At 39.1% G+C, this 26932-nt stretch overlaps 2 pseudogenes; both read right to left on the reverse strand.

Moving 5' to 3' along the window:
• Positions 1-3416: 3416 nt before the first annotated feature.
• Positions 3417-4518, reverse strand: LOC145801750 (uncharacterized; annotated as a pseudogene).
• A 2215-nt stretch (positions 4519-6733) lies between these two features.
• LOC114275445 (glycosyltransferase BC10-like) overlaps positions 6734-26932 on the reverse strand; it is a 42632-nt pseudogene continuing 22433 nt past the window's right edge.

A 26932-nucleotide genomic window follows, 5' to 3' on the forward strand; every position in this document is an offset into this window, starting at 1 on the left:
TGCCATCAATTCCATTTTCAGCAAAACATCTCGGTATAAATCATTGTTTAAACAAAACACCTCGTAACCATCTCGGTTGGTAATAACAAAGTTGAACAGACCATCAACTCTTCCAACCGGAGTAAACCATCTCGGTTGGGAATCCGAAGTTGGACAAAATACCAACTCTTCCAACCGGAGTAAAACCATCTCGGTTGGGAATCCGAAGTTGGACAAAACACCAACTCTTCCAACCGGAGTAAACCATCTCGGTTGGGAATCTGAAGTTGGACAAAACACCAACTCTTCCAACCGGAGTAAAACCATCTCGGTTGGGAATCCGAAGTTGGACAAAACACCAACTCCGCCAACCGGGGTAAAACTATCTCGGTCCTTTACATTAAAACATCAGACCAAGTGCTTAAGAAAAATTACTTTTATAAATTGACAAAAAGAATTACATGTTGTTAGTGCAAGCCAAAAAATTTATTTGCACAAGAAAAGAAAGCAAAAGCTTTAAAAATAATACAGTTTCAAGTTGGCCGCATTCCATGGCCGAGGTATTGCTCTTCCCTCTAGATCCTCCAAGTCCCCCTTGCCCGCCAGACCGGTGATCTTGTAGGGTCCTTCCCAATTTGCCCCTAGTTTGCCTTCTCCTGGCACCAGGGTGTTGCCCATAACCTTCCTCAAAACCCAATCACCAACCTTGAATGGTCTGGGTGCACCGTCTTGTTGTATTTCTTGGAGAGCTCTTGTTGGTAGGCGGCCACATGGATGAGGGCCTTCTCCCGACGCTCTTCCATGAGGTCCAACTCCAAGGCAATAGCCTCGGCATTCAGTTCGGGCTCGAAACTCTCGCTTCTTAGGGTGGGCATGCCAACTTCCAGGGGTATGACTGCCTCCATGCCATAAGCCAAAGCATATGGAGTTTCCCCGGTAGATCGTCGCGGGGTTGTTCGGTAAGCCCAAAGGACGCTGGGTAATTCCTCGGCCCATTTTCCCTTTGCCTTCTCCAGCCGTTTCTTCAACCCATCCAGTATAGTCTTGTTTGATGCCTCGGCTTGACCATTGGACTGCGGGTAAGCCGGGGTGGAGTTGTAGAATTCTATCTTCAAATCTTCGCAAAATCCTCTGAATAGGCGACCATCAAATTGGGTGCCGTTGCTACTAGATTGCATTCTAAAATTTAGTGTCAACCCTTTCTGTCTTGGTGTCGACCGTTGCAGCTGGAACACTTAGGCATTTTGAGATTCACTCTGATGTTGACCCTTGCTATTTTGGTGTCGACCATTGGACATGTTTTAAGCATAAATAGTGTTTTGCATGCATATGCTAATTTCATGTTTTAAGAGGCCAAAAATCATTGAAAAACAACACTTTTTAGAACCATTGAAGCATAATTTGTATAATATTATTTTGAAAACTTTGAATAACAAAATGAGTTAAAAATATTTGTCAATATTTAGAATCAATAAGAATTTAAATTAAAATATAAATAACCTTGGGGCTAACAATTAATAATTTATTAGTCATATAAATAAAAAAAATAATATTATCATATTTTTATACCAAAATATATATTTTATCTTATTTATTCTTGTGCCTTTATCTATCCGCTTCAATTTCAATCATTTTAATCTTATTAAAAAATAATTAATATAATATGTAAACTTATGGAAATTATTATTGTTATTATTATTTTTTCTAAATGTCATGGTAGCCCATGTAAGTTGCCCTTGTTTCTAGTTGTAAACATCGTGTAGGCAATTGCAATGTAATGTCACTTGCTATAGTTAATATGTTCCTGCTGGAATTTTAATAAAAAACATATAAAAAGATTTCAGTTATCAAATCTCACCTTTCTGTATACAAGTTTGATTATTAACCTCTGTTTCTTAGTGCCTTTTATAATTTTCCAAATTATTTATCACTTGTCAAGACACCAAACGTCTATGAAATATAATCTAATATATCTTGATATATGCAACTTTCTTGATATTGTTTATAAATATGAAAGAAAATTATATAAGAAAGTCTAACAATAAATACTATAGAATATCTAAAGGCCTTAATATACTTTTGGCAATAATTGATCTCCGGATCTCTCAGTTAAAAATATATAAAAAGTAAATTAATTTAGGGGTATTTACACATAAATTTTAATTTATAAACTTATATTTCATTAAGTCCTAACTAAGATCTTTTGAACTTTCAAATTTCATTAAATTTTTAATAGTAATTATCCTTCAAATAATGATTGTTCATCATTTATGATTATCTGTAAAGGAACATGATGATTTGATATTTATTTTGATTTTTAATACTTTAAAATATCAACTTTCAAATTGAAAAAACTTTTTTAAAAAATTAATGTTTTTTTGAAAAAACTGAGTTTTTTTTTTTTTGTGCAAAAGTAAAAATTTTGTGTCGATAAAAGGAGCACGATAGTAGAACATTGATGTGCAAAATTAAAAATAAAAAATAAAAAAATTGATAATATTCTCAGTTGTAAAACTGAAAAAAAATAATAATATTCTCAATTTTATTAAATTATTAAATTAAACCAATAAATAGAAGGACAAAAACGTTTAATCAAACCAATTCTGGTACTGAAATTTGGAAGGGTACTGCTGGCTCCTACTAACCCAGACCCCGTCAATTACTCTTGGCCTGTCCTGGGTTGACCTTGACCCATCAAACAGATCCAGGCCCATAGTAGTTATAATATAGCCCATACCAAGGGCAAAAGATACCGATTAAAAATTCACAAGAGTAATTTGAAAATTGACCCTTTTTTTTTTGAACAAATGTAATAAATTAAATAAATTATGATTATATTTTTTGTGTGTGAATGATATATATAAAAAAAAGTTATAAGATAAATAATTAAGATTATTAAAACAAAACTCATTGTAAATCTCATGAATCTGTAAATCACCATCTAATCTCAATCTTGAGTTAGAAGGAAGCAAGACCCTACCTATACACTGAAAAATATTTTAATAAATGCATACCATATCCACTCTGCTGCACAATATATAATATCAATCACAAAATTTCATAACATCAATCACAAAATACGTACATAACAAAAAAATGTCGTAATCAAATTACAAATTTTTGCAACATCAATAGCAAAATTTTAGATATTTTATTATATTAATTTATGACAAAATTACATATTTTATAATTAATGTTACAAAATTTTATAATAAAATTACAATTTTTATAATAGCTTTCCCAAAACAATCATAGTGAGGCAGGCTATACGGCTAAGTACACATTCCTATAGAATATTTTCATGTAGAAGGGCGGGGAAAAAAGAATCCGGATCCTCAGTGCCCCTTTCCTGTCGCGCTTGCTGTAGCCCTCCAAAACGACGTCGTTTTGGAGGCTTTTTTTTTTTTTTTTCCTTTCTTTTGCTTTCTTCGTCTTCTTTCTTTTCCTTTTGCCCTGTTTTCTTCTGTTCATCAGAACCCCCAGCTCCCCTCTGCTTAATCAACTTCTCCACCATCCTTTTCTTAGCCTCCATTCTCTTCAAAGCCTGCATCTCCTTCAACTTCCTCATCTCTTCTTCCTCCACCACCTCCGACGCCGGAACAAACCCAACACTGCCCTCCCTCTCCTTCTCAGCCACCATCATCGAACAAACCCAAAAATGACTTAGGGATTAACTTCTTGCTATCGAGTTCTTTAACCATATAAGCAGCTTTCTTTGTCTTCCCTTCCTTGCATAGTCCCAAAATCAGTGCATTGTAAGTCAAGATATCCTTCTTAATCCCATTCCTCGACATCTCCTCGTAAAGCCTTCTACCCATCTCAACATTACCTGCTTGGCTATACCCATTTATCAATGTATTGTAAGTTACAGTATTAGGAGACACATCAATCCCTTTCATCTCACTAAAAAGTTTGTTCGCTTCGTATAATTTCCCTTCCTTGCAGAACCCATGAATAAGTGTGTTGAAAGTAACATCATTTGGGCATAACCCATTCTTCTCCATCAAATTCTTGAGCTTCAAAGTAGTGCTCAGAAGGCCATGGTTACAGTGTCCAACAATTAATGTATTACAAGAAACAACTGTAAGAACACAACCCATGTTTTCCATCTCTCCAAACACCTCAACAGCCTTTTCCAGTTTCCCCAATTTACACAGAGCACTAATAAAAATGTTCAAAAGTATAAACATTCGGCGAAATTCTTGATCTCTGCATTTCTTTATAAAATGCTAATGCGATATCTGCCGGATTCAAATTCATCAAAGAACTCAAATACGCATTGCAAGATTCAACATTTGGGACAAACCCATAATCCTTCATACGACAATAAGCATCGGTGGCATTCCTGAACTTCTTCATATGCGCATAGGTTTTGAATAGAGAGTCGAAAACACGAGGCGAAGAATCATAGACTCTGTAAGAGTTGAGTATCGATTCAAAGAGCTTAGAAGGAAAATCAATTGAACACGATTGGTGAATCTTCATCTTTTTTTTACCCACAAACCCAAGAACTAATTTCATCATCCTGCGATCATCATCATCATCATCAAACCCAGAATAATCATCATCATCAAACCCAGAATAATTTCAATACCTAGTTGAAATCAATGTCCAGAATAATTATCATCATCAACTTTTTCTTTTTTTTTAAGAAACGCACAATCTAACAAAAAGAAAATATAAAAAACACTTTCAGAAAACGAAAGGCAACATGGATGGACCTTCTATGTGGTGGATCAGCAGGAAGGAAAATTTGAAAGCAAAATGAATCTGGGTAAACTTGTTATTGCTTTAGGAGTGAGAATAGATGAATCTGTGGGACGAAAACCAGCTACTGAGAGAGCTAAGTAGTGGTATGGAGAGAGAGAGAGAGAGAGAGAGAGAGAGAGTTATCAGTGAGAAGAACAAGAAAAAAAAAAAAAAAAAACCCTCCAAAACGACGTCATTTTGGAGGGCGACAGGACGCGCCGCAGGAAAGGGCGACGGAGGATCCGGATTCGGGAAAAAATGGTAAGATTCATAGGTTTGTTTAATATATGCCTTATTTTATCTGTAAGTGGTGTAGGTTTTATTTTATAGGTCAATGGACATATAGATAATGGGTATTTATTCATAAACTCATGTTGATCAATTTATATTTCATTTAATTTAAATTATTTTTGGACAAATTATAAACACCCCCTTCGAGGTTTGGTGAAAATACAGATTCTCCTCTGAGGTTTGAGAAATTACATCCCGTCCCCTGAAATTTATATTTTCATAACAAATTGTACCCTGAGATTTATATTTTCATACAGATTCCCCCTAATTTGTTATGCAAATTTGACTCTCAGAGGATAATTTGTAATTTCTCAAACCTCAGGAGGAAATCTGTATTTTCACCAAATCTCGAGGGGGGTGTTTGTAATTTGCCCATTATTGTTTATAAATGAATGATATAATTATCAAAATACGTCTAATAATAATATTTATATTGACAGTATGAATATTTAGTTATGTGAACATTCACACTGTAATATAAATATTCACACTGTAAAATATTATGTTCACACAACCAAGTTGTTAACAGTTCAAAAAATATTTATAAGGGTAAAATTGTCTATAAAATATGTTAATTATGAGAATTAAAATTTTGTAGATCAAATGTATACTACTTATTAGAATATAAGAATATGTTACGGACTAATTAGGATAAAAGTACTTGATAAGGATTTCCTAATAAATTTCTCATAGATAAATAAGTAAATGATACTCGCATTCCTTATTTTTTAATTCTTGTATCATTTTGGTTTTTGTAATTTTAACTTATTCAATTTTGACTATAAATTAATGATTTTATGTCAATTTGATCCAATTGATTATAATTGTTTTTTTTTTTTAATATAGAGCCTCAGCGCATAAGCAGCATACGTTATGCTTTTATAAATAAAATTATAAATTTATTTAACTTAATCAGTTAATCTCGATCAATTCAATAACTATTTTTCTTTAACAATCTTAATTAGCGTTATCAATTAAACCAAATTAATACAAATTTTAAATTAAAATTCAAAATACACTAATTAAAATTATAAAAACTAAAATAACATAAGGAACAAAATAAAAGAAAAATCATATAATTTGCCTTGATAATAAGATGTAGTATTTGCATTACAACCCAATCCTTGACTTCTAGCTTTGGTAAAAGGTATGTTTTCAATTGTACCTATTATCACCACCGAGGGTGGTGGCCCAGTGGTGAAGGTATTGTCTTCCCACAGCCATGAGTCAAGTTTAACTCTTGGGAGGCGCGAAAATCCTGGATTTTCCAGGGGCTCTCTTCGGAGACCTCGCGCTATACTCCGATCGAAACTTGTCCATGGCTGGGGCAGTTGATGAGCTCCACTGGTGCATCGGTGGTGGGTCCTTTCCTATGAGTTGGGTTAAATCAGGCTGGCAACCAGTTACCCCGGGGCTTGGGCCTACGGATGTAGTGATGACACCTCAGAACATCCTTTTTTCCAGATCAAAAATAAATAAATAAATAAAAAAAATTGTACCTATTATCTATCTTCCCAGTGCCATGTAAATTTGTATAGGATAATGTTCCCTCATGAACAGAATGTCAATTGTCCGTTTTGCCCCTATTTCCTATACCTTATATCGTCCTCTTCACTTTGTGAATCTCTTGGCCTTCCAAAACCCCGTTGGCTAATTAGTAAATAAATACAGGCATTACGTCTTGCTCTCTCGAGATTCTATTTTAGTAGGAGTTTCATACACTAGAAGAATTAAATCCAAGTAGCGTCAGGGCCATCTGTAACAAAGATTGTAGGGTGTTTGGATGAAATTTCCTCACAAAAAGAAAACAAATGGAGCTCATATCACCACCATTATAATTACAATTAAACCCATGTCTAACCCGATTCAAGAAGCCTTCTGTCACATCCTTTCTTACAAACTTTGTAGGGTGCGAGCCACCTCCAGACCAATCAGCCCAAGTATTGGTTCTATTCGATGTGAGTTCAAGGCAAACCATGGTGACTAGAGTTGGCAAGTAGTGTTCGTCCATGTAACAAGGTGGTTTGCAATGATCTTTGAATACTGGTTAGTATTTTACATTAGATATTACTTGGATTGCAAGCTTTCAATGAACTTCAAACCATTGTGAACCTTTGCGCCAATCGGAGAGTGAAATGGCTGGCCACATTCTCTTATTGTATCTGCCTCGATCCATGCGTCATGGATCATCAAAGAAGCGCAAAAAGTTGTGGTTGGAGTTGAGGAGGCACGTGTAGGTGGTGGTGAAGTTGAACAAGGGAATGCAGGTTTCTGAGAGCAATATAAATCTCTCATTGGAAAAATCAGGGAGGGCATTGGCTAGTAAGCTTCGCTCTGCATCGATCATGGTTGCCCTTCCCTATTGCACTGGCTGCAAACACAAGTCCAAAACACACAAAATATAAATGAGTTTTTGCTACTTATAAGGAATTAAAACACAAAAAATGTGCACAAAATAGAGAATGTTGTGGAACCTTCAATTTTATGGTTTTCATAGCATTTTTTTGAATATGCTAGGTATTATGAAAGAAAGATAATGAAATGTTTCATAAAAATTTTCCTTCCTTTAAGTAGTGTGCAGTGTTTTATAGTGTGTGTAATTCAAAGATGGAGAATTTTTATGAAACTTTTTATTATATTTTATGATGTCTAACATTACTCTTTTTTATTCTATATATAATTATGTCGATTACATACAAGTAACGTTTAAAATATATATCAAATTAGTTAGTTTGATTCTGTAACACCCAACTTCCAGGTTGTTAAATACACTAAAATAGCTATAAAAAAATACAAGTTTTGCTCCAAAAAATAATAACTACAAAATTGTCTCCAAATTGTACCGTATTCTCCAAAATATTCTAGAGTACATTTATCTCCGAAATAAACAATATTACAAATATCTCCAAATTTAATAATTACAGTGGTGGGTCCCATATCTTTATATTAATAAATCTTTCTAATCTCAATTTCAATCTCTGCTAAAATCTGCTCCGCACCTGAAAAATAAATTAATTCAGGAAGTATACAATATGACAAGAATACAAGGCTCGGATACAAAATAATTTATCAGGAATCCAACAATTTATGACATTAAATCAATGATACGATAATCAAGCAATTTACCAAATTGCACAACAAATCAACCATCATTTATCTAGGACCAAATACCCGATCCTACTCAATACATGACCAGCGAACAAATTCATTTATTCACCCACCTCACCCGAGCTCCACGCTTATTTGGGCATGTTGGAGTAAACAAATTAACAAAATTCACTCAATCCATGTACGGAGTATCACCATTTTAACACAGAAATATTTATAGAGAATTTTACCAAATGATCAAAATATCAACGATTCGACAACAAATGATTTTACAAAATCTATTAATAACCACAATAATCAAGTGGATTACAAATTGAGGATAATTAAAAATGGAGAACTCTTTACAAAGAGATTTAAATAGAGCATATTGTATACAATCCGAATTTACCTCAAAATAATTAACTCTGTCACCATAAATCTAAAATTACTCCATGGATCTCTAAAAGTAATTCTGATTAAACTTTTAAGACATAAAGTATGTATGATTTAATAAAATCTACAACTCTCAATTTTTTTATTTATTTATAAAATACTCATTTTCTCTCTAAACACTCCCATATCTAAACTTAATATTTCTACTCTACATAATCTATGAGAAGGGGAGAGCAGATGCAGAGAATGAATGAAGAAGAAGAAGGGAATATGAGGAGCTCTCTTCACTCAGTTCATTTATAGAAGAAATAAAGGAGAGAAAGAAGATTAAAAAATTAAAATAAATGAAAAGATGAAATGATAGAATGGTGGGTTTGGGGATACTATGGGTGTTGCCCACGGTTTGTTGTTATTGTAGTTTTTTTTTTTTCACGTGATGGGGAATGGTAAGAAAAATTGATTTATTATTAAATGAGAATAAATAACAATATGATAGATATAAAAGAGATGAGATAAATACAAATAAATAATTTAAAATTAAATTCTTATCTAAAAATCTCACCACTAAATTATTATAATAAACCACCAATACCATTCACTAAATATTAATATCTCAAAATACAGGGTGTTCAAACAAATATGAACTGGGAGTTTGGGAAAGTAGTTGAGGGTATTTAGTAACGAACACAGAAGTTTTCCAACGAGAGCCTAAGATAAAATTATTTAAATTTTAGAGAGGCAAAATTAAAACTATATAGATTTTGGGGCTACAATGCCAATTTCTATTTTACCGTTAATTCTACGGGAAATTATAATTTTTAAAATTTATTATAAATTCATCAAAAAATTTATGATTTTAATTATTCATATTTACAATAATTATTACTTATCTGTAATTATTTCTTCTAGGCACCACTGATCTGTTATTTACCCTTAATTCTAACCTTGGCATTCTTTTTTAATTTTTTATTTTTCTCGTAACTACATATCTTGAACCTAGACATCACGTATAGTCACCTCAGCCACTAGGCCAACTCTTTGATCTTACCTTACTGGGTATTCTTTGCTTGTAAAAGACTGAAGACTCCGGTGCCTCCTTAGTGAACTCAGGCGAAGTATGGAGGTATATAGAGAAGAACCCTTAATGATCTTTGAAAAGCATCTCCCAAAGTGGTGCCAATGGCAATCTCCCCCTTGTCAAGAACATGAATGCCACCTTTGGAGTACAGTTGTAAGGAAACTTTGCAATGCTTGGCACCATTGAAGCCCACTACAACAGCTCTTCATCGGTCATGGAATGCCACTGTAAGATTCCTGAAAGCTTTTCTGTATATTCAATTGTGTATATTTACAAAGAGTGCATCAGTTATATAGTCCTAATCTATGACAGAAAAAAGAAATCCAAAGAAAAGGGAATTGCCTAATTCGTAATATACCATATATACAATATACTTTCTCACACCCCCGCTCAAACTCAAAGTGTTTGCTACTCAAAGTGTTTTAGCAGAAAACATTGAGAGTCTGCTAAGAATAAACTGAAACCGAGCGGAAATGTAAGTCTTGGTGAAGAAGTCCGGAAGTTGCAAAGCCGAGAAGACAAAAGGAAGCGAGATAAAGCCAGGCTACAAATGTTGTATATATATTGTATATATATTTTATATTTGCTATATTAGGAAATAGGCAGTCGGAGAGGTAGTCGTAGGCAAATGCAAGCTCTCCATCACTTAGAGGGCTCCAACTCTATGGCCAGTCCCAATCTGCTGCTTGGACATCCGATCCTACACAGAACAGATGGAAAAAGAAAATATAACATCAAAACTAAAGGCATTAAGTTGACTAATAGATAATAAACTGGTAGATAACTGAGGAACATATAAGACAGATGGAATAGAGACTGCAGACATAGCAGACGGTAAGACAGACCCAACAGATATAACTGAAATACCAGACCTGTTAACAGCATTAATAGTAATAAGAAAGAGATAGAGAGTACAATTCTGAAGTAAAGAGAGATGAGGAGTCATATGATGAGAGACACTAGAGTCAAAAAGCCAGACAAACGAAGAGATACCAGAAGAAGAACCAAGAAAAGCTGAATGAAGAGATGAAACAACTAAAGTAGACAGAGAGGGTTAGGAGGTAGACAGCATATATTGAAGTTGACTAATCTGAGCCCTCAAGGAAGCTAAGTCAGGATTAGGAATTGGAGCAGATGCAATGGTACTGATAGAGGGACGAAAAGTACTCAGAGGAGGAGCTCGGGACTAGGTTTGAGACTACTGAGAAGACGTGGTAGGCAGACGTGCCTTTTTAGGACAGTGATACTTCCAATGGCCCTTCTGAAGACAAAAAGCACACTCATCTGAAGCCAGATATATCATAATAATCTAAAAGTTGAGGGGTTCAAGTGTAATAAATCCTAAAATAACCAAACTAGGGGTCGAAGGGTAATACACAAACATCTGATGGGACAAAACAAAATAAATCCAAAATCACAGTGTAATAGACCCAAATAGTTTTGGTCTAAGCGTAAAATATAATAACCAGTGTTCTTGAAGCCGAAGGAAGCAGTCTGATGGAGAACTAAATCTGAGAGAACCAAACCAAAGAAGAGAGAGAGAGAGATTGATGCCAAGAGAACCTGAAGATGGCTCGTGATTCCAGCCCAAAAGTCGAAGCCGTATATGAGAACTTTGGTCAATCAAAGAACTTTGATCAAAAAGCTTCGAACTTGGTGAACACGACCACACAGAGAGAGAACTTCGTGAATACCACTCGCGATTTTGGTACTCTACGACCTGCGACTCAGAGGGATAAAACCAAAGGGCTGATTTCTAAGAGACGATTGTGATGAAGAAGAACACCTATGATTACGACTCAGTGAGATTCTAATGAAAAAGATGACACAATCAATTTCTAGGGTTTCGGCTCAGAGAAGGCTCTGATACCATGTAAGATTCCCTAGAGCTTTTTTGTATATTCAATTGTGTATGTTTACAAAGAGGACATCAGTTATATAGCTCTAATCTATAACAGAAAAAGGAAATACAAAGAAAAGGGAATTGCCTAAAATTGCCTAATTCCTAATGTACCATTTATACAATATATATTCTCACAGCCACATCTATGAAGGAGCTATCCACTTTCTCAACCCACCATTCTTTGTTAAAGATGATGAAGAGCAGTTGCATGAGAGAGTGTAGTGGTGATAGGAGAAAAGTAGAGATCGTTAGAGACTAAGAATTTTCGAACACGATGGTTAATGAGCACACTAAGGATGAAGATGAAGATGAAGATTGACATGGATATGCAGAGGATTATGGTGGTTGCGATTCGGAAATTACTTTCTCTGATCTCTTTTTTGACGTGGCTTGGGAGTTCTTTTATTGACGCAATGAAATTATATTGCTTCATTCTAAAATTTAGTGTTGACCCTTTCTGTTCTTGGTGTCGACCCTTGCTAATAGATTGCATTCCAAAATTTAGTGTCAACCCTTTCTGTCTTGGTGTCGACCCTTGCAGCTGGAACACTTAAGCATTTTGAGCTTCACTCTGGTGTCGACCCTTACTATTTTAGTGTCAACCATTGGACATGTTTTAAGCATAAATAGGGTTTTGCATGCATGTGCTAATTTCATGTTTTGAGAGGGCAAAAATTTGAGGCTTTTCCCATATTAAGCCAATTTACTATCTTAATTCCCAAACTAGGCCTAGTTTGGACGGATTTCCCAAACTAGGCTAAAGCGCTATTACAAATCATGCTTTCACTGTGTGGAGCAGAAAATTTGATGAATAGTGAAAGTGCTATTACAAACCATGCTTTTAATTAAGAAAGCGTGGTTACAAACCACGCTTTTAACATAAATTTGTTTTCTGAAGAAAACATGGTTCCAAACCACGATTTCACTGTGCATACAATATAAGTTTGTTTTTTGAAGAAAACGTGATTGTGAATCGCGCTTTCACTGTTCGCTACAATAAGCGTGGATTGTAACCACGCTTTCACTGTTCACTACACTAAGCGTGGATTGAAACCACGCTTTTACTATTCATTTAAATTTTTATTTTATTTTACTTTATTAATTTTTTAAAATTTTTTTTTTCTATTGTCATTATTTTGGTGATAATGTAATTTATAAATTTTTTTTTGGCTTTTCTAAAGCCGTTCTCATGTTAAAATTTTTTTTTTCTTTTGTCTTTGTTTTGGGTTAGAATGTGTAATTCAGGAATTTTTTTTGGCTTTACTAAAGCCGTTTTCATGTAAATTTTTTTTTCTTTTGTCTTTGTTTTGCGTTAGAAGGTGATAATGTAATTCAGAAATTTTTTTTTGGCTTTACTAAAGCCGTTTTCATGCAAAATTTTCTTTTTTTTCTTTTGTCTTTGTTTTGGGTTAGAAAGTGTTATTCAGAAATTTATTTTGGCTTTACTAAAGTCGTTTTCATTTAAATATATTTTTTTTCTTTTGTCTTTGTTTTGGGTTAGAAGGTGATAATGAAATTCAGAAAACCGGTTTAGTAAAACCGTTTTCTAGCCGTTTTCATTAAAAAAAAAAAAAATTCTTTCCTCTTTGTTTTGGGTTAGAATGTGATATAAATGGTCTACAGTTCGAAGCACACCCAGACACTGTGCAGTTCGACGAACAACGACGAAGGGTGAGACGCGAAGAACACCTCGGAGTAGACCAAGAAGACGAAGGCCACCGCGAGAGCTGCAGCAAGAAGGAAGAAGAGAAAGGCCTCAAATTTTGGTGATGTATTTTTTACATACGAATGGTACTTTTTTCATTTTTTGCTATGTAATGTAACTTGTATGTAATTTGAATTCCGATTACGAACAGGAACTTATGTAATGTAAATATTGGGTTGGAGTTGATGTTATTGTGATTCAATTGGTTTTGCTTATTTCATAAGACTGATGTTGTGCAATGAATGAATGAATGGAAAGATTATTTGTTTTATTTAATTGGTAGTGTATTTTTTTTAAGAATGAGAATGTTATTTGTTATATTCAATGAATAATGATTACATTTTTGGGTTGTCACGATTGAGAAGATGAACAAGTTAAGAGAATGTGTATTTCTCCTAAAATAAATTTTGTCAACATTTTTGTAATAAAACTTAATACATAATATACGAAGTCACTAATTTACTAAATACTCATACAGGCATGAAAACAAAATAACTGAAGTTGCAAATGTAACAGTTTCTAGTTACATAGGTAGTACAGACATAAGTCTCCCACATATATACATTCTGGACACCATGAACTGAACACACAATACATAAACATAACAGTTAGACAGACAACTATTAGGCAGACAATCTGACAAACTCATTACGGAAACACTTAGTCTAACACAGACATTACATATTAATGCATGACCTAATATTGCCGAAGTGTAGACATTAACACCTAATTCGTGCTTAAATCGGCAAACTCAGAGTCTGAATAATCCGAAAGCTCAGCGGCAGAGACAAGTTCAGGATCCTCCATGATACCCTTGATAGCCGCAACATTTGGTTTTGTTCTGTTTTTCTAGGCATCCTTCTTAACTATGTATAGTTGCATATCGCGGGCTAACCTACGGCGCATTTGAGAAATCTCACGTTGTAGTCTTTCACATAGTCAATCAACATTATCAGGATCTTCCTTTTGGATCTCAACAGAACGTGCTTTTGGCACCTTAAGTTGATTTTCCCGACTTAAGGTTTCCAGCTGTACCCGCTCTATAAATAGTGCGGGCCACTTGAGGCGAGCAGCGTCAGATAAATCATATCATGTTTGATTGTCAGATGGGTCTATACATGAACCTCCTTGAACTCGATAATACTTGGGCATCAAAAAATGTTGCTTCCCAAACCTATCACAATAACCACAACCATAATCTAAAACAAGTATTGTTGTTTCGTCTTCAGCATCGCCACGTCCCCTTCCCCCTCCTCGTCGTGAACTGTCACCCCTTTGCAAGTTCCTACCACCTCTGCGATTCCCACTCCCTCCCACGAATCGTGTAGCCATGCTAATTTTTTTAAACAAATGAATGATAATTTCGTAGGGCGAAATGCGTTGTAAGGTTGTGTCTTCACCTTTAGTCGTTTAAATAGTTGGTTATGAACGGCTTTAGAAAGATGCCTCTGCATCACAATCCCACATATACGAACAAGGTATAAGTTGTCACTAGAATGACAAAACAGATAAAAGCAAATACTGTGTACCAAGTCACGTGACTTGACAATCCATCTGCATATACCGACAAAATAAGGGCATGCTCACTGTAAGGTAAATCAGTGAATTCACTGTTGCCATGTGACTTTCTAAATTGACAATCCCACATATATCAATAAGAGATGAGTTGTCACTGTAATCAAAAAACATAGAAAAGCAATGCCTGTGCACCAAGTCACATGACTTGACAATCCATTGCACATACCGACAACATAAAGGCATGCTCACTGTAAGTTAAATCGATGAATTCATTGTTGCCATGTGACTTTCTGAATTGACAATCCCACATATATCAATAAGAGATGAGTTGTCACTGTAATAAAAAAATCAAGAAAAACAAAACCTGTGCACCAAGTAAAATAGTGATCCTCTAGGTAAAGAATTTTTACAGTTGATTAATTACATATTCAATTGCATATCACAATTTTCTCATAATTTTTGGTAGTCAAAATCTATATTAACTGGTGCATTCAAATATGTCTAGAAAATTGGTGTTAAACAGTAATTTCGGAAGTGTTGTTCTCTTTGGGTATAAATCCGAAAAATCTCAAATCAACGTCATTAGAACTGCTTAGAAGTCTAGTTTCTCACATTTTTTGCCTTGCGTTGATTGCTATTCTATACTAAGAGAATCGTCAATTTCTTAAAGAGGTGCATAACACAATCTGTTTCGGTATAATTAATTGTAAATAGACATTTTGACAAGCAAATCAAGTAAAACCAATTAAGTTTTAAACTTAGTCCCCTAATTGGACCAACCACTTGGTTTTGAGCTTGTTTGTCCAACCCCCAAGTTTAGTTTTCTGTCAACCCCGCATTCCTTACCAGGGTCATCATGTTGACTGGACTTCCAGGAATTGAAAGGCGACTCTTTCTTCTTTCCTGATGGAGATTGAAATTCTTTACCTAGAGGATCACTATTTAGTGAGCCCCAATTAAGGGAAGCTTTTCACCGAGCTACTCTCATTTTGTTTTATGTGTTGTTGAAGGCGGTAGTTCGTTTGTCTGAACTTTATTAGTCCCCCAACTGGACCAACCACTTGGCTTTGAGCTTGTTTGTCCAGCCCCCAAGTTTAGTTTTCTGTCAACCCCCCATTCCTTACCAGAGTCATCATTTTGACTGGACTTCCAACAATTGGAAGGCGACTCTTTCTTCTTTCCTGATGGAGATTGAAATTCTTTATCTAGAGGATCACTATTTGACGAGCTCCAGTTACGAGAAGCTTTTCACCGAGCTACTCCCATTCTATTTTATGTGTTGTTGAAGGCGGTAGTTCGTTTGTCTGAACTTTATTAGTCCCCCAACCGGACCAACTACTTGGCTTTGAGCTTGTTTGTCCAGCCCCCAAGTTTAGTTTTCTGTCAACCCCTCATTCCTTACCAGAGTCATCATTTTGACTGAACTTCCAACAATTGGAAGGTGACTCTTTCTTCTTTCCTGATAGAGATTAAAATTCTTTACCTAGAGGATCACTATTTGACGGGCCGCAGTTAAGGGAAGCTTTTTACTGAGCTACCTGTTCTATTTTCTGTACTGTTGAATGTGGCAGTTCGTCTGTCGTAACTTTATTAGTCCCCTAATTAGACCAACCACTTGGCTTTGAGATTGTTTCTCCAGCTAACAAATTCTGTCTCTCTCTCTCCCGGGTTGGGTTTCATAAAATACTCTCAAAAAAATCATAAAAAAAATTATTACCACAAATTTTTAAAATAAGTTTAAGTTTTTTTAAATGTCTTCATAAACATCTAACATGTAAATATTTGTTTGAAATACTTCAAAATTTTATAAATATGTCAAGAAGATGATTGGTTGATAATGAAATATTATCTGATTATCAACCAATCATCTTCTTCACACATCACTGAATCTATAAGTGGGTACAAAAAATGGAGTTGTATATCATGTTTGAAAAAAAATTTAAAAAAAATAACCTTAAGTATTCACGTAATTCAACATACATTAATCCATTCATTAATCCATAACATTCATTAACTCATTGCAATTCAATAAAGAAAGTCATGAACTAATAAAGAAAATACTTATAAATCTAGTTATTTCATATACCTCAGGTTCATATAACAAATACTTGAAATACATCCGTAAGTTAGATGAACAACAACATTGTGTTACACTCTAGTAACGAAAATACAACACAACATACAAACATATATGAAAGATAAAGGTGTTTGATTTCTCATTCCTCATTTGGCATGCAGTAGTCAGAGAGATATTTTTCATTGTTTAAGACATTATTTCGCTCAATCACTGTCAAATCTCTGTTGCTTGCTTCTGCCATTTCGATAGCTAGCTGAAGCATGAAATGTCGACATCTCTGCACCAACATCCTGTTGTTCTCCTTCTTAATTCTGCTAACTGCTTTTTCATAGTCACTTACATTTCGTCTAGCCATGGTCAATGAACGACGATGAGGTACTGTAGACACCCCATTTTTGACCGTCCTTGAGACTTGGACGTCACCGCTTGGAACACTCGGTGATTATTCATGTATGTGTTCGTTTAGAGTTCCCGGAGGTTTCGGCTCGCACGCCCTGCCTCAGGATCTTCGAACTTGACCGTTTAGTGTCTGGTTTCACACCGAACACTTATGTTTTGCCTTGGAAGGGCAAGGAAGGCCTTGTAAGGCATCCCCACACACCACCGGCAGTGCCTAGAGGCCACCGGCTGGTCTTTTGCTTCCATCGGCACATTTTGTTGCCGGTCGGCATAGTTTGTTGCCGGTCGGCACTTTTTTTTGTCGAAACAACTTTTTTGGCGACCACTGTTCATCCACTTTATGGAGATATTTTGTGCCAGCTGTGATAGCTGGCACCAACTCTGTCTCCCTCCATACACGTGTATGGAGGGATCTCCCTCTAAGCAAGCTTGTTGTATAAGCTTTGCAAGAGGGAGTCTTATAAGAGGGAGGGTCTTCCTCTTTATTCTAGGTTAGAATTTTGGAACCAAAAACCAGAGCTTTGAGATATAGATACACTCTATCCCTATATCTCCCTCTCTCCCCTCCTTTGTGTGTGTTTCCTTGGCCTAAAGGTGGTTTTTACCTTACTTTTGCACCATTACACACACTATTACACCTTACTCTGAGATTGAGGAACTTGGGGGGTTGATTCTTGAGTTTTTGGACTGGTTTTGATCAAAAGAAGAGGGCTAGACCATTTGTTCTTCAAGGGTTCTTCAAGGGTAAGCATCTTGCTTTATATTCCCCAAACTTGCAATAGTTTTCTACCTATCTTGCTTGTTGTTTTAGCTCTTATGTATAACATAAAAAAGGCTTATATTTTCATGCTTTAGAACTTTCATTAAGGTTGTTTGGTGTTTTGAGTGCAAACTCACTCTATTAGGCCTTGTTTGGCCACTTTTGTTGCCTCTTTGGTTAAGCTTTGGTCATCTTTGTATTTTGATCTCTTCACCACTGAAAATCAGTGTATTTTTAGGGTTGAAGAGGTCGGTTTGAAGTCTTGCATAGGGGAGGGACACCCCTCTCCCTTTATTGTCTTGTTTCCTTGAGTCGTGGCCCAAAAGGGTGGCATGCATGCTTGCTTGGCTTTTGCTTCATTTCAGAACTTTTTGGGTGTTTTTAGGTCATGTAGGATCTCTGTTTTTGGCCGGATTTGTGCCTCCTTGTATGCTTGTAGCACTTGCTTTGTATTGCTCCATTTGGCCTAGAAATGTCCCTTATGTTTAGACCATGATTTTTGCATGTGTTGGCTTAGTTCCATGAAGATATTAGCACTATTTTTCCATGCTTAAAGTCTGTTGGTTATCCATTTGGTCATGTTTGACATGTTTGACATGGTTGCTATGCATTTCGGCTTGTGAGCCCTCAAGTATATGAGTCACAAGCACGCCTTAGTTGGTCCACTTTAATGAGTCGAAGTTGTTTTCCATGCTATTTCAGTCCCTAAATCGTGTTTGCATGCTCGCATTTATGATCCCTTTTATGTCTTGAGGGTGTGCCCCTTTATGCTTACATTTGAGCCTTGGTGCATATGCCTCTTGGGAGTCACCTTAGCTGCCATTTTAGGAGAGTTTGGAGTCCTATCTTGGTCTGTAAAATTCTGTTTTTACTTGTTTTAATCATGCCATGAGAGGTCATGTTGGTGGGGGTGAGTTGTCTCCTTTTTGTGCCTTAACCTTGGGACCATTAGTTTGCTTGTTAGCATGAGTATTGGTCCACCTTTTAGACATCTTTTGGCCGCTGTTTTGGGATGGTTTAAGGTCTGCCCCTTTATGGTTCTAGGCCCCATTGCATGCTTGTTTCATATTTGTTGCATGGTTACTTCGTTAAGCCTCGTAGCATGTTAATCCCATTCCCAAATTGGTCCATATTTGCATCATATTTGCACCTTGTATGCTTGGCATTACACATTTGTCATGTTGGTTGCATAATGCTTGTTGTGCTTTACATCTTGGTATCATGTTGCATTTTGAGCCATGTTTCCATAACATACATTGCATTTACTTGGTTTGGGGTGTCAAACCAAGTGTGGGAATTAAGGAACATTCATACTTCAAGTGATGTAATGTGCCTCGATTCCCGATCACCGGGGCCTTTGACTCCAACTTGATAAGGCTTCGATTTTCATTTTGTTTGTTGCATTCATCTTTATATCAAATGGCAAATTTGATTCTTTGAGCCACCATGCACCATTGATGGTTCGAAGATCGAAGGACAGGCTTCCTTGAGTTCAAAACATGATAGGAAGTATAACCATGCTTACATGTACCTGAAAACCCCATGCCATGCACTGTCTATTCTCTGTTTGCTGTCAAAACTGTCTCTGCAGGAAGTTTCTGCCGACCGGCAGAATTCAGTGCCGGCCGGCAACATTTTAAGTGCCGATTATCAATTCAACAGCCGACGGAAATTCTGGAGTGCCGGTAGGAATTCTGTCTGGCCGGTGGTGCTCTGCAGTGTGTGAGGAACCTGCTCCAGGACTTGGGAAATTTTCAGAGAGATAAGGCAGTACAAACAGAAGTGGCAGGGGTACGGTACGGGTTTTTCGGGCGAGCCGAGTTCCGAGCATGCATCATCTGCGCATCCCGAGGCAGAGGCTGTGGCCACCCTCTTCTTTCTTTTGCATCCTTCCTTTTAATTAATTAAGAATTCTGTAATAATTTTATTTGTTTTTTATTTGGGACTGTAATATTTATTTGGACCCTCCGGGTAAGGGCAATGATGTAATAAGTGTGGGTGAGTGTGTGTATGTCTTCCAATCCCCATTTCTTTCTTCCCTTTTATTTACCTGCTTACGATGGTAGATTAGGGCATGTTTAAATTCAGCATACCTTATGCTATGCATGCGTGCATTCATGCATTTGTACTGCATGTATTGGGCTCGGTACATCACGCTAACTGCATTTGTACTTCAATTTACAAATCGAATATGTGATAATTGATCGCATTACATATGACATGCTTAGGTTAACCGAGCCTATCTAAATTGCATCTTGTATGTGTTGCATTAGGCAATTTAACATGAACTAGGACACGCACATTTTGCTAACTAGTTTACTATTTTGGCACGGAGTACTAGGTAAGCTTTTTTGCTTTAGCAAATCGCATGCGTGTGAATGTTGCCATGATAGCATGATTATCATGAGGCTAGCTGCTTATGTGATATAACTGCTTGAATGCCTGTGGATGGAGGTTGAATTATCTAAATTGGAATAATGTATTAAAATTGTGAGTTTTAAGCCCACTAGATAGTGGCAAAATCATCTTTTCTAAAAGCCCACTTGAGGGTGGCAAAATCTGCATTTTAGCCTACTTGCGAGTAGCAAACCATTTTCAAAACAAACATGAAATGTTTTGTTCCAATTTGGGCGATTTGGTCTATACTTGTTTGCTGCGCGCATAACATAGTAATTCTAGGCTAACAATTGGTTTAAGAACACATAAAGTTTTCAAAAACGGATATCACGGTTAGTAGAGGCCGGTCTTCGGACCGGGCGAAAGGGGGTGCTCATAGCTGACCTTCCCCGATCGTACCCAAGCTCCCGAGCCGAGACAACTCCGGTGATGACGGACATGTGGCCTTCGGCACCGAGTCAGGGTTTCCTAAATTCTCCCATTTTAAAATATTTAGGTGGCGACTCTGTATCTGGCAAAGCAGTCCATGTTTGGCACTACTTTTTCAAAAATCTGTTTCTCAAAACGATTTTCCAGATTTGGACTCTTTGGTTCAGATTTAGAACCGTGACACAAATCGAGTCCGAACTGTAGCGAGGGCCTTCGAGGGCGCTGCTACAGTTTCTGGCGACTCCGCTAGGGAGATTTAGAGAGCTTGACTCGAACTCTTGATATCCTGTTTTGATTTCACTTATGTGTTTCTTTGCATTGCATGTGCATTGGTGCGCCTAGGAACACAGTGTTTGCCATCTGCCATTCCTGAACGGTTTGCCGGAGGCTTGTCTTGTCAAGACATGTCCGTAAGGCTGACCGGCTATGGGCTCTGACAGCATGGGAACACAAACCCCGGTTTACCGGGGCACCCTTTTGACCATTCGACCTAGTGCATATTCGGAATCCATAGTGACCATTCCAAGTTAGGACAGGTTGCTTACCCGATATTAGGTTGTCTGAAAACCGCTGCATGCATAGCGAAACCCTAGCTCCTGACAAAAACCCCGGTTTACCGGGGCACCCTTTTGACCATTCGACCTAGTGCATATTCGGAATCCATAGTGACCATTCCAAGTTAGGACAGGTTGCTTACCCGATATTAGGTTGTCTGAAAACCGCTGCATGCATAGCGAAACCCTAGCTCCTGACAAAATAAGACAGGGAAACCCTACCCCAACATAGGGGTGTTTTGGCTCTCTTTGCTTGCTATGTGCTTTTTAGAGTGTGGTTCTACAGGAACGCGCATGTCAGTTTGCAGGACTGAGTAGTAGGCCTGAGGGCATCAGTATCAGTTTATGAATCAGTTATCTGCGAGTATCAGGTTCAGTTTTAGGAACAGAGATTTTGGGGAACAGTGATCAGTATTAAGGGACAGTGTGTTCGGCTTACTGACTATGTATTATGGATTCTCAACTGTGTACTATATGTTTATTTTATGCCGTTGTGCTGTCCGGTTGTTGGTTTATTTATTGCTTTATTTACCTTTTTTGCTAGGTAGTTTAGCATCATTGCTTCCAACCCGGTAGACATTCCCCAAGCACTCTGGATCAGAGGTCGCCGACTCCATCGATCTGAGGATCTGATAGCAGGACAACCGGTGTACCACTCTCTTCCCCCAGTTACTAAACGGAAGGCAAATAGGCAGAGGACATCGGTTCAACAGTCAGTTCAGAGGGCCTTATCTACCCCGCCTGAGTTCAGTAGGGATCAGAGTCCTGTCGCACCTACAGAAAGAGAACATATACCGGTAATTCAACCAGAGCAGAATAGTATGGCTAGCTTAGAGGAGATGGTGCGCCAACTTCAGGAAAGCATGAAAATGATGCAGCAGGACGCTGTCCGACAGGCAGAATTCGCCAAACAACAAGCCACAGTTATGGGTGAACAAGCGGAGTTAATTGTGAGATTGCGGCAGCAAACTGAGGCGTCAGCTTCACAACAAGTCCCTCCCCCACTAAGGGTTCCGATACCCGAAGAGACGCCAAACGCCCGGAATGTCCAAGAAGATACGGACATCCCAACGGGGCCAGCTCCACCCCCGATTCCGCCTCAACAATCCAAGGCGTCCACTCCTGTCAATCTATCGGATTCCCCCTTCGAGTCCGAGGTGGACCCCGTGACATTGAAAATGCACAAGCTTGAGAAGCTGTTCAAGAAATCTCAAGGTGTGAAGTCCATTCCGGACATTGGAGACGGATACATCGACACAGCCGTGATGCTGCCAGATCGGTTTAAGATGCCACAAATTGATCGTTTTGACGGATCTGAGGATCCCATGGTGCACCTGCGACTATTTTCGGATGTCCTAAGGCCAATGGGCCTCACCAGATTGCAGAAGTTGTCTTTGTTTGGTCGGACCCTGTCAGGTGTGGCGGCCGCATGGTATGCCAAGTTGAAAGATGACATCAAAAGAAGTTGGGACGAGATGGCCGAGGCCTTCATCTTGCAGTACTCGTATAACACACAAATCGAGATCACGACCCGGGAACTTGAGACAACGAGACAAGAAACCAAGGAGAGTTTCTCAGAATTTGTAACCAGATGGCGGGCTAAGGCTTCGATGATGACCTTAAGACCCACGGACAAGGACCAGATTCGGATGATTGTGCGCAATCTTCAGCCGAAGCTAATGCAGAAGATGATTGTAGTCCCCTTCCCTACCTTTGCTGATTTGCACGAAATGGGGGTGCAGATCGAGGATGCCTTAAAACAAGGCTTGATTGATAATGACCGAGAGCAACCCCGCAGGGCTTTCAATCGAAATACTACTACAGGCCCGAGTGGCGCTACAACTACCAGGACCTCCGAAGTGAGTATGGTCACCACCAACCCTTCCCTAAGAGCTACAGCAGCCACACCATTCTCCGGTGCATCTGGAAGCAACCCTCAAACAACCAAATACCCTCCCAGAAATACCAGAACTTTCGCTCCACTTTATATGCCCCTATCCAAAGCTTTGGGGGTTTTGATCAGAAAAGGGCATCTGAAGCCCCTAGAGCCGCGGCCCTTACCTGAAAGATTGCCCGCCACCCACAATCCAGCCAAGTATTGTGCGTTCCACCAGCAGCACGGTCACGACACCGACCTGTGCTTTCGATTGCGTCATGAGATTCAAGATCTCATTGATAATGGGGTGATTTTACCCCCTGAGAAACCCAATGTTACTACAAATCCTCTCCCCACACATAACCAAGTTCCACCACCCAAAAGAATCAATTTCATCCACACTGGGGTCGCATCCTACGATCCTAGTATCTATATCACACCCTCCTACCTGCCTAAGCCGAAAGTTTTCCTCCCTGATTGCACCGATTTGTGCATGATGGACGTCTCTATAACCCAACCCAAGCCAGTGGTGGTGACCATCAAGAACAGGAAAGAGGTTGTCAAACCAGAGTCTGCGGAATCTGGGAGTGATGTTGGGAACGCCTATAGTCTGAGTGACTACATTTCACCAATGGGCCAGAATAGACCAAATGTCGAATTCCCAGCCGAGGGAGAGCTGTGTGTAATCCAAGGGGACGGTCCAGGACAGGGAATGGATGATTTGACAGCTGTGAAAGAGGATCTTGCCAAGTTCCAGTTTTACGGTAATCAAGATCCATAAGACCCAACCGTCAACTGGTTCGATTATGAGGAATCAGCTGAGGCCACGGGATGGTTGGACGATCAACCAGATGTGGTAGGGGAGTTTCAGTCAGAACAAGGCCCGGCAGGGGTAGAAGCGTCAATAACAGCCGGGAAGGTCGAAGAACAGAATACATCGCCGGAGAGCGCCGGTGTCGAGAGTTTCGCTCGAGAATGGAGCATTTTGAGTACAGGGATCATTGAGCAATCTACTGCGTTGACACAGTCAGAACAGGGAAGATTCGAAGATTCTGAGAGGATCAAGAAGGCAAAAGGCCATGTGGGGGTTGAGACTGCCACAAGTACAGAAATGGAAAATGCTTCAAGCATAGGGATAAAAGGTACTGCAAGTATCGGAACAGTTATGCCAGAACCAGACAGATGTCTGTCGGCTGCAGATGGTATGTGGTGGGAAGACGACGATCTATGTCTTGCCCACACGGACGAAGATTGGGAAGATAACCAACCAGATGATACCTGGTATATCGGCGAAGTCGATCACATGACCAGGAGTGGACGGTACTTCAAACCTCCACACCTAGATCAACCGGAAGCGTCGGGAAAAGATAAGGAGGCAGAGAAGCAAAAGGAAAGGCAACTTGAAGATGAGGCCGTATTGAGGCAATTGAAAAAGATACAAGCAGACATCTCCATCTGGGGACTGCTTATGGCTTCTCGAGTGCATAGACAAGCCGTCCTTACAGCCATGGACAAAGCCAAGCTTTCCATAGACACCACGCCCGAACAGCTGGTGGGCTTAGTCTTTTCGGGAGGAAGTTCCCCAGCATTGAGTTTTTCTGATAAAGAACTACCACCCGAGGGTGTGAACCATAACAAGCCACTCTACATCTCTGTGGAGTGCAGGGATAAATGGATACCTGTGGTGCTTGTCGACACGGGGTCCGCCATCAACGTCTGCCCGGCAAGGACAGCTTATGCGATTGGTTTGAAAGTCGCGGATTTCGTACCAACGGCCCAGGTAATTCGGGCGTATGACAACACAAGCCGGGAAGTGATGGGGACAGTTAACATTCAAACAAAGGTTGGGCCGGGACAGCACGAGATAGACTTCCACGTCTTGGAGGTTCCTGCAACGTTCAACCTACTTTTGGGGCGGCCGTGGCTGCATCAGGTAAAGGCGGTCTCCTCTACCCTACATCAAGTGGTGAAATACCCCTATGGGAAGGGAGTAGCCATTGTTTTTGGAAACTCATCAATTCATCCACCGCCGGAGGTATCTACGCCTGTTCTAGAAATCGAGCACGGTATGGAAGATGTGTTCATATCAGGTTTTACCTTGGCTGAGGCTCGGGTCGTACAGAACATCATGACAACTAATGAAGGGGTATATGTCAGTGCCCAAGCAGTCTATCTCATGAACAAACTCCAGCACATCCCCGGGATGGGATTGGGCAAGAGCGGCAGGAAAGGTGTCGCAGCATCGGCCGAAGTGCCACATAACCCCCATACCTTTGGTTTGGGCTACCTACCCACCAAAGAGGATTGGATAAGGAAAGGAAAGGAAATGGCCGGCAGGGCCAGGGCGAAACAGATGGGGAAGCCCTTTGACTTGATGCACCAGCCCATTCGGGGAACCCTAAACGGACGCTTCGTCCGGGAGGGGGAGGACTTTCCGTTCTGTGGCTTCCCAGAGCCGTGGCTCAACGCGGAGAAGAAGCGCGTGCCGGGGTTTGAGATCTTCTTTGATTTGCAGTTATCTAAGGATGACATCGCCGAAGGGCAGGCAGATCTATCGGCTGAGGCTGAGCAAAGTAAGGAAGTGCAGTCTGAGGACACTGAAAATGAAATGGGGGCAGCGCTGGCGTGTCTGCTTTCAGATCCTCCGATCGAACAGAAGTGCTTGGGGGATAGCTCCTCGGTATGTGTGATTGGGAATGAAGCGGCTGCGGGCCTACCATCAGCTATTTTGGATGCGTCCATCGCACCTTCTCTCATCTGGCAATATGAAGAAGGCTTTTAATCTAGCAGCACCGGGTCAGGTAGTGAGCCGGAATCTGATTCCACCGAATCTTGTGCGTCGGAATCAGGTTCCAGCTCAACTGAGTCTGAGTCCGGTATTCCTGGGGGTGATAACCCGGATGCCACGGTCCTGTCTAGGTCGTCGTTTTCATTTTCTTTTGAGTCTGTTGTAACAGAGGAATCCGATAGCTCGGAAGTGTTTAATGAGAACGACGTGGATGTGGTTTCTGAGTATTTTTCTATGCCTTTGATTTATTGCTTAAATCAGGATTTTCAAAATTTTGATGAAAACGACGAGGAAGAAATTCCTCCGGTTTTGCAACGGTTAATTGATCAAGAGCAGGACAGATTTGTTAAACCTTTAATGGATGAAATCACTACTGTGAATGTTGGTACTGAGAAGGACCCGCGGCTGGTCCAGATCGGGTCCACGTTGTCTTCTGAGGAACGCGAGCGCTTAGTCGCTTTGTTAAAAGATTTCAAAGATGTTTTCGCGTGGTCCTACGAAGACATGCCTGGAATCGATCCTGAGATTGTACAGCACCGGATCCCTCTTGATCCCGAGGCCCGACCTGTCAAACAGAAGCTCAGAAGGATCCGCCCTTATTGGGCCCTTAAGATCAAGGAAGAGGTCACCAAGTAAATTGATGCAGGCTTCCTGCTGGTGTCTGAGTACCCGACTTGGTTGGCCAACATTGTTCCGGTGCCGAAGAAGGACGGCAGAATTCGGGTCTGTGTAGACTTCAGAGATTTGAACAGGGCCAGTCCGAAGGACGACTTTCCCTTGTCGCACATTGATGAATTGGTAGATTTCACGACAGGACACGCCTTGCTTTCGTTTATGGATGGCTTCTCAGGCTATAATCAGATAGTAATGGCACCCGAAGACCGGGAGAAGACTGCATTCACTACCCCGTGGGGTACATATTGTTATAGAGTGATGCCATTTGGGCTGA

Source organism: Camellia sinensis, chromosome 10, assembly GCF_055761805.1.
Source record: "Camellia sinensis isolate YWXY chromosome 10, ASM5576180v1, whole genome shotgun sequence".
NCBI lineage: Eukaryota > Viridiplantae > Streptophyta > Magnoliopsida > Ericales > Theaceae > Camellia > Camellia sinensis.